General features: G+C 36.9%; 1 non-coding gene across 1 annotated transcript; it reads right to left on the bottom strand.

The window, feature by feature from the left end:
- Window positions 1-347: 347 nt before the first annotated feature.
- Window positions 348-419, bottom strand: TRNAT-AGU (transfer RNA threonine (anticodon AGU)). Its single transcript has one exon. It is a non-coding gene; the product is annotated as a tRNA-Thr (tRNA).
- Between the last annotated feature and the right edge of the window lie 8,992 nt (window positions 420-9,411).

The raw sequence follows: 9,411 nt of genomic DNA, 5'->3' as shown, positions 1-9,411 counted from the left end.
GGAAAATGGTCCTGATGAGCTGGGCAATATTTATATTCATGATTTTTTTTCCTGTTGGAGACCGATCTCACTCTCTCCTGGTTGGCCATGAGTTCTGCTGATGTTTGGAAGAGACAAAAACTGCCCAGTTGATTGTAACCTTACCAGAGCTTCTTGTATCTTAAATTGAGGATGTGAGAAGGAAATGGTGACAGGCTATTTCCTAACCTCAGATGTGGATGAGAGTGACAGCTCGTCCTTTTGATTTGTTTCCTTCACATATCTTTCTTTTTAAAAAACTTTATTTATTTATTTATTTATTTTTGTGGGGGAGGTAATTAGTTTTGTTCATTTATTTATTTATTTAATGGAGGTACTGGGGGTTGAACCCAGGACCTCGTGCATACTAAGCATGTGCTCTACCACTGAGCTATACCTCCCCCTACAAATATTTCTTATTGAAGGCGTATTTCTTACCTAGTTGCATATATAACACATTTACATGAAACTGAGAACATAACATACAGTATTACTGGGGGAGAGAGTTTGTGTGTGTGTGTGTGTGTGTGTGTGTGTGTGTGTGTGTGTGTGTAGGATTTTTGATGGTTGGTTTAGAATCAGCGGGAAGAAAGCTAAGTGTCTACATCATATGCCAGGTCCTATATTGAGTACTGTATGTGTGTCAGCTCCCATAATCTCACAGTTACCCTACAAAGGGAATATTATCCCGCCTCTGATTTTTTTTTTGCAACGTCACAGAGGTGTTGCTCACCACCAGATGAAGAACAATTAAAACAATTTTGAAAAAAGAATAAAGTGGGAGGATCAGTCAGTCTACTTGATTTCAGGACTTAATATTCAGCTTTAATTACCAGTGGAGGAAAGACAGCCTTTTCAACAAATGGTGCTAGAGCAATTGGACATCCACAGGCCAAAAATAAACAAAACAAGAAAAAAAACTTCAACCTATCTCTTACATCTTTTGGAAAAATTGACTTTTAAGTGGATCACAGGCTTAAATGTAAACATAAAATTATTAGGAAAAAAAAAGAGCAAAAAATCTCCAGGTTCTAGGGCTAGGCAAAGAGTTTTTAGTGTTGACACCAAAAGCATGATTTGTAAAAGAAAAAAATGATAAATTGGGCATGATTGAAATAAAACTTTTGCTCTGCAAAACATCCTGTTAAAAGGGTGAAAAGATAAGCTACAGAGTGAGATAAAATAATTGCAAACCTTGTATCAGACAAACAACCAGTATCTAGAACATATAAAACAATTCTCAAACCTCAATAGTAAATGAAAACAATCCCATTAAAAAATAGATAAAAGACATGACTATCAAAGAGAACATATGATGGCAAACAAGCACATGAAAAGATGTTCAAGATCATTAGCCATGAGGGAAATGCAAATTAAAATCAAAATGAGGTTTTATTACACTCATCAGAATGGCTAAAATAAAATAATAATACTGATGAGGGTTGGGAGAAAATGTATCACTGGGTACTTTGCTGGTGGGTGGGCTTCCTCTGTTTCCCTACCTCAGCTTCTCCCCGACTCACTGGGCTGCCCCTGGCAACTCTATGTTTCAATTTATGAATCAGACACCACTGTGTACCCCAAACTCCAGGAGACCAGTATTAAGCTCCTCTGGGGCGGGGTGGGTGTGATCCCATTAGAAGGTCAGTTTCTAAGGCTTCAGATAAGGGAAAATCTCTCCTCCTGCCCTCTCAACCATGAGGCTGGGGCGGGAGGGACTCTCAGTGTGTTCTCAGTCTCTCTTGTCTTCTGGGTTGGAGGGAGGGTCAAGAAGTACAAAACCACGTTTTATAAATGCCTGTGTAATTGCTGCATAATTAGCCTGACACTTACTAGGAAATACGGAACTAGTTGGCACCTAGTATTTTGGGGCTTCAGCTGAAAACAAGACAGAAATTTTGTGTGTGTGTGTGTATGTGTGTGTGCGTGTGTGTGGAGAGAGAGAGCAGTCTACCTTCTTTTTTGAAATCGTTTTAGATGTATCATCAAGGAATCAAATATTCTCATAATTTATAATTATTTTTTTACATTCTAATACGAGTATGAGTCACCACTGGCACATATGGTCATTTTATAAGGATAAAAACATTTGATTAATTAAATCACCCATTTTTGCTGAAGAAAGTCCCTGGAGAGGGCAGTCTTTCCCAAATAAAAGGCCAGCCTCCCAAGGAGAGGCTGTATGCACCCCCACACCACATTTTTTCTTTTTTTTTTTTTTGCCCTTCCTAGAATGAAGATGGAAGAAACCATAAACCAGGGGGACAAAAGGCCATTCGGAAGAGTGGGAAAACAGGTGTGTCTGGGACATTCTTATCGTTAAACCATAAACTCTCCCAGATGCTTGCCTCCAGACTTTTTATTATATAAGGAAAAGATACAGGTTCATTGTTTCAACATTGTATTCAGCAACACAGGTTCATTGCTATGCTGTAGACATGTTGATCTGCAATCTGTTTCTCCCACTTTCGGCTTCAGAGCCTCAGACCTGATCATTGCCTCCCATAAAGCTCATAAAGCTATAAATATGTTAATAGATGTTTGTATAGAGAGACAAACACTTATAAGATATTTTTATTTTTTCTCTTTGGGTATGGTACATTTTAAATAAAAACAGAATTAATCTCATACATAGGAAGAGTCCTCTAGGTCAGTACATAAAAATTTAACACTTTTTTGATAGCTGTATTCTTTAGTGTCACATTTACCATAATTGATTTAGACCATCTCCTAGATGGACATCCAGGTTAATTCAGTTTTTTTTTAAATTTCTTTTCATCATCTTGCTACTCTCCTCTGATATTATAGACTTGCAGTAGCTCTCCTAAAATATGATGTCCAGAACTGAAACTTAATACATCAGATATAACTGGAGGGGCCAAGAGTACATCGGGACCATTGGTTTCCAAAATTATTTTGGTAGCTTAATGACATTATGCACTTTATTAATCAGCATTTTTGTTATCATTCCTTCCTCACTATTTGCTAAGGTGTATGAGATGTCACCATTCCTGATCATATCTTTATATAGCTCCCATAATGTAAATTCCATGGGCAGGAGTCTTGTCTGTCTTGCTGACAGCTATCTTCCTAGCACAGAAGAATATGTATTTCTGTAGTAAATAAATGAGAAGAGATCTTATCTCTAGGTGGATTCTTTTAAGCATGTACATATACTCTAAGAATAATAATATAATGACCCTTCTACATTTATGTGCCATATAGATTATCTATTCTCTCATCTACAACCAGCTAGAAGAACATTAAGGAATAGGATGTATTTAAGATTTATTTTGAGGATGATGAGGTAAGAAAGATGAAAGCCTTTGGAAACATGAAAATCAGCCCATGGAGGAAAGGTCTGGCCAAAGAATATAGCAGAAACTTCTGATTTTTTTTTTTGTCAGCCACATGATATGCTGCACTTCTGAGCAGAGAAGGGGAGAAAAGAGTAGTTGGGGCAGGCACATGGAGCCAGGAGTAAGGCGAGTGTCTCACTCACCTCCAGTGCAGACTTTGAGGGATGCAAAAAAACTCAGTAATCAACATAAATGATATTTTAATAAAACATTTTTAAAAATCAAACTTTATACCAAAAAGTTCTTGGTGGACAAAATAACCAGAATTTTAAGTGTAGTGTCAGCATAATGACTGATTTACTCACAATCTACTTACAGTCCAAAAGCGATCCCCTAAGGGGCCATGCAGGTGATGTCTCCTTAAATATTAGACTGGTGAGTTTCCCCTCTTCCTAGTCTCTGTCTGCACATAGGCTCTGGTCCTTCCTTCCCAACAAGGGACTTCTTAAGGGGATACTAATGAAATTGTATACACTTTTTAATATATAAGATTCAGTTTTAATATGGCTTAGTGTCTTAACAAACTGATTATACCCCAAATTTTCTCTCATTGAAATGCGAATGTCTGCAATATGAATTATCTGAAATTCAAACATATATTTCAAATGTTCTTTCAACTTACACCACACAGTGTTCCTTAACTCAGGCACATGGCAGTAATCTGTTTTATTTAGAACATATGGCTACATTTGATATATCAAATGTCTTTTCCAAGTGAAGTCATCATTTCAGTTTTATAGAAACTTGTCTGCAATATGACATAGGGGAAAAACAATGATTTTCCTCTCATTATTCATTAGATTTCCTTCAAATTCACATAGATATAAGTTGGCCTAAAAATTAAATTTTCCTAGAATAGCTCAAGTAGTTAAAAGAGTCTCAAATAACTTCTAAATAGCCATCAAAGTACAGTATTCACTATGGGAAAGTAAATTGTTCCCACCTTTCTGGAGAGTCCTTTGGTGATACAGTTCAGGTTTCTAAAATGCTCATTACTTCTGACCCTGAGGAAATAACTCATAATTTGAAGGGAGTGATCCAAAAAATGTTACAAATTTAAAAAAACACATATATAAAGAGAACTGAAATGATGACAATGGGTCAACTGCTGCCTCACTCCCAGGAAAATGTTCAGTGTTGCCCAGATCGAGGGGAGAGGCTCATCTTTCGGGCCACCATCAGCCCCAATCCCCCCAATTCCCCGGGGAAGATCTAAGTCCCTATTGTCTAATCAGGAAAGATTAACGATCCCAGGACTGTTGAAATGCATGTGGGGGCAGTCTTCCTCCTATGACTGCTGGTCTGTGAATCCTTCCACCCAGCTTCCTGGTTCCCCATCGAGAACACTTTTCCCTTTCTCTTCCCCATCAGTGTACCCACTGTCCCTTTAGCCTGTCCCTGTCCTCGCTTGCATTTGAGTCGCAACTCTACCTCTTTTTCCCCTTCCTCTAGGTTCTATTTTATATAGTCATTGTGTAGAAGGGGAAATAGCTCTTAAAACATGTCCCTTAGTTCAGAGTTGTATGACTTGAGGGTCTGAGGTAGAGAAAATAGCCTGAGAGTAAAAGTGACAGAAGGAAACAAGGAAAGACACCCAGAATAACTTGCTTGACACTTGGCAATAAAATCCTGCCCCACTTGTAATAGAAAGCTTGTAATAGTAAATAGTAAGCATTTGTAATAGCAAAGAGCACACACATACATGCGATATCTAATAGGGGACTGTTTAGATCAATTGTAGTACGTTTAAATTAAAAATATAATGAAATCATTAAAACAAAATGTATAAAATGTAAAATGCTTTTGAAATAAACACAAATTAAAAAACCAAGACTAAGAAAAATCTACATAAACTTCACGATCCATTAAGAAATAGACGCACATAACGACACATAGAAAAACCCAAGAAAGAAGTGCAGCAAAATGTTAACAAAAGCTGAAAGCTGGTGGTGGGAATTGTTGGCATTTTTCCTTCCTATAATTTCTAATTCATCTTTACTGGATGCAGATTGTTTCTTTTTTTTACAAATCAGAGCAAAACTTAGAAATAAAAAGCTAGAAAGAGAAGTAATACATAAGCAGAATCTGAATAGTTGCACCATTTATTATTCTTCCAGATGGCCAATTACTTGCTGAATAAATTTGATCCTATAGTAAAATTCTAACCCCAAATAGAATTCTGAGTTAGACTACATTGATCTTCCATGCCAAAATCTACTAGTCTGCTCACCCAAGTTCAGATCTGGAGAGGGTAAACTAGCAAATTCAGTGCTAGGAACTGAAAGAAGCAATCAGACACCTGAAGAAATGCAAGGTGTCAACAGAGAATAAACTGAAAGAAGCCAGTGTGGAAGCAGAACAGATATCAGCGAACTTGAAAGAAGCTCACCTCCTGTTCAACTGCAGGCTCGATGATCTCCAACTTGAGCTCACTAGAAACCAGCTGCAGAGCTCCCCAGGAAGACAGGTGGCAGATGGAGGACCAAGATAAAAGGCAGGACATCGTGTCCCACTAGTCTGCTCTACATGGCTGGAAGAGTAAACCGAATCCTAGACTTGTGCCTAAGAAGTGTCAGTCTGAACAAGAGAGGAAGTGGTGTCCTTGATGAAGGAGTCTCTTCATTTATAGCTACCATGATTCCCTGAGCCCAGCAAACTAGTGCTGGCCCATTCCCACAGTAATCAGAACATGATGTCTTGATGTAGGATGAAGATTTTGAACCTGACCTGATCCTTTATGTTGTAATAACTGTACCTTTGTCTAGAGCCTTGTATGCCATGGTAATTTTGCAGGTGATCCTTTAGGGGATGGGCAATTATGGCAGAACTATGAGCAGAAAAATTATTGCATATAGGAAAGATAACTCTGAAGGCAGTAAAGAATCAATGTGAGGGACCAGAATGGAGGTACACAAAGCATCAATAAAACTACTGCAGTTGTCAAGAGAAAAATGATGAGAGTCTGAACTGAGGTGGTGATGGAGAGGGTGATATAGAGGAGAGAAATTTTGGATATACAATCAACTGAACTTAATTGGGAAATAAAGGAAAGTGGAAAATCTCCTAGAATAAATCTAAAGGAAATGATATTGATGTTGGCATCATTATCCAAATGTGGAAGGGAGTATGTTTTAATGGGGGGAGATGATGAGTCCATTTTTGGATATAATTTTACCATTAATTAGATATATGACAATGGAGCTCAGGACCATGGTGTAGCTCAAAATACAGACGTGGGAGTCAATAAATGTGTAGTAGGTTGAAACTATGAGCATAAGTGAGATTGCCTTTTGACATTATTGAGAAGAGAAGAGAGTGTTTTGGACCTTGGTGGACACCAATATTTTAGAGGTTGGCAGGTTAGAGGAACTTTGCCAAGGTAAAGGAGAATTATCCTCAGAGAGAGGAAGGAGGCTAAGAAAGAGTGATTTTGTAGAAATCATGATAGAGAATCCCAGATAGTGCTGGATCTTAAAGAGAACTTAATTAAGAAACAGATAATTCCTATTGATTTGAGAACAAAGAAACTACTAATGACATGATCAAGAACATAATTGCAGGGTGAGCTGAAAACTAGTTTGTTGTGGGTTATGCCTGCAGGGAAGTGGAGTCAGTGAATTCTTTTTTTTTTTAATTTAATATTGAATACAAGTAAGATAATATTGATAATATTTTTCTAAAGTTTAAAGTACAAAACAAAATAAACAGCCACGTACTCACTGGCCAGCTCAGAATACAGAACATCACAGTAACTTTGAAGCACTCCCCCTTCACTGTGACCCCAGTCTCATACCTCCTTCTCCCTACCCAGAGGTGTTAACTATCCTGAACTTCATGTTGATAATTCCTTTATTTGTCTGGGTAGTTTTACCAGGAGTGGATATTCTTAAATATTTACTCTTTGAGTGGCAGCCCTGGACTTGGGCAGTGAACAACCTGTGTGATCATTCAAGGCTGTCCTGACTACATACTTTTAAATTTTTCATGTTTTTTAACTTTTTATAAAAGAAGTCATGCTATGTATTTTCCTCTGTGATGAGCTTAATTACTCAATGTTAAGATTCTGAGATTTCTCCACTTTGAATTTTATAGTTGTGGGTTGCTTATTTTTATGTTGCATAGTATTACGTTTTATGGCTAGACTTCAATAGGGTAATCCTCCTGTTGTTCAAGCATTTGCATTGTTTCTCATTTTAAGCTATTTCAGCTGAAATTGGGCGCATTCAGCATGGTATGGCCATAGACTCATTTTTAACTATTTCAAATAATCCTCCTCGAACATACCTTGTCTATGGTATTTGCTAGAAGAGGAATGGCGGAGTCATCTTCAACTTTATGAGGGTGTTAAATATTTTTCTAAGGAAATTGTTTCTACGTACTAGGAATTTATCATCAGCAACACTTGATATAGTCAGACTTAAAGTTTTGCTCATTTGGTGTGTGTAAAATAATATTTTTTTTGTGGTTCTAATTTGTGTTTCCCTGACTATTAATGAATTGGAGCATGTTTTAATGTTTACTGGTCACTTGTATTTCCTCTGCTATGAAATTCCTCTCCAGGAGTTGTTTCATCTTTTTTTTTTTTTAATGACCTGCAATGAGCAGTTTTTAGCTTGACTTTTCACTTTCTTTACGATATCATTTGATAAACATAATTTCTTGACTTCAATGTGGTCATATTTATGTTTTGCTCATTTAAAATCTGGTTTAAGAGACATTTCTCAACCCTGATGTTACAGATACATTATTATATTATCTTCCAAATATGTTATTATTTGTTTGTTCACATTTTAGTCTTTAATTCATCTGGAACTGATTTTTGTGTATGGTGTGAGATAAGGGTTCGTGTTCATGTTTTTCCTTGTGACTAATAAATCACTTCTTTCTGTACAACAGCAGCTGACACCAATGATGGGGCATGCCTGTAATAACGGCAGTTCTGATTCCCTGAAAATAACCTTTCTGCCTCTAATTTCCTGCATACAAACTCTTTCTGCTCTAAATATCTAGGCTGAACTCTGACTGTTACAATATTGCTAAGGGAACAGCTAAGTGTAGAAACTTGCTTATGCTGGCAGCAATCTAGATGATTCTAATTTTTTTTCCAGCAGTAAAGTAGAAAAGACAGCTGGGGGTTGCACAGAAGGGTATGCAAAAAGTCAAGAGGAGAGGGGACATTAAGGTTTATAGATTGAGTGATTAGAATAGTGCACCATGGGGTTCAGGTTGGAGAGGAGGAAGGTCAATGTTTACCTGTGCACACACATGTATGTACACACAGAGACAACCTGCAAATTCTCATGTTTGATTTTTGTACAATATTTGGCAAATATTAATATCCCCCAAATTGCCTCTTGCACAAAGACTTTGAACTTTAATGCATCACAAAAGAGAAGAGACTTCAAATCTCTAGTTCAAATGACGGGTGACAAAGATATTTAGAATTCATAGCACTTAGAGATCTACAAGAATCAGTATATTTTGTTCAAAGATTTAAATTACTTGGGAAATCTTTCTTTTTGGTTTGCTTTTTTATTATCTTTGGAAAGCCCTACCCAATAAATCCAATAATTTTTCACAACTTCAGAGTATTTTTAAGTTAAATAAACTTTGAAAAATTTTAGAATAGTTTTAGATTTAAAGAAGAACAGTTGCAAAGATATAGTAGAATTCAGCTTCTATATCATCCTCAACCAGTTTCTCCTATTTTTAACACTTTACATTACCATAGGGGATATATCACAATTAAGAAACCAACACTGGTGCTTTTCTATCAACTAAAGTCTGCTCTTTATTTGGATTTCTCTAGTTTTTCCATAATGCCCTCTTTCTGTTCCAAGATCCCATCCAAGATATCACATTACATTTAATTGTCACGTCTCCTTAGCCTCCCCTGGTCTGCAATAGCTTCCCAGATCTTCCTTGGTTTCTGATGACTTAAACAGTTTTGAGGTGTAGTGGTCAGTTTTTAGAAACTGTGTCTCAAGTTGGGTTCGTTTGATATTTTCCTCATGGTTAGATTTGGGTTTTGGGT

This window comes from Camelus bactrianus, chromosome 3 (genome assembly GCF_048773025.1).
Source record: "Camelus bactrianus isolate YW-2024 breed Bactrian camel chromosome 3, ASM4877302v1, whole genome shotgun sequence".
NCBI lineage: Eukaryota > Metazoa > Chordata > Mammalia > Artiodactyla > Camelidae > Camelus > Camelus bactrianus.
The sequence above is the reverse complement of the archived record's forward strand: the minus strand, read 5'-3'. Positions and strand labels throughout refer to the sequence as shown.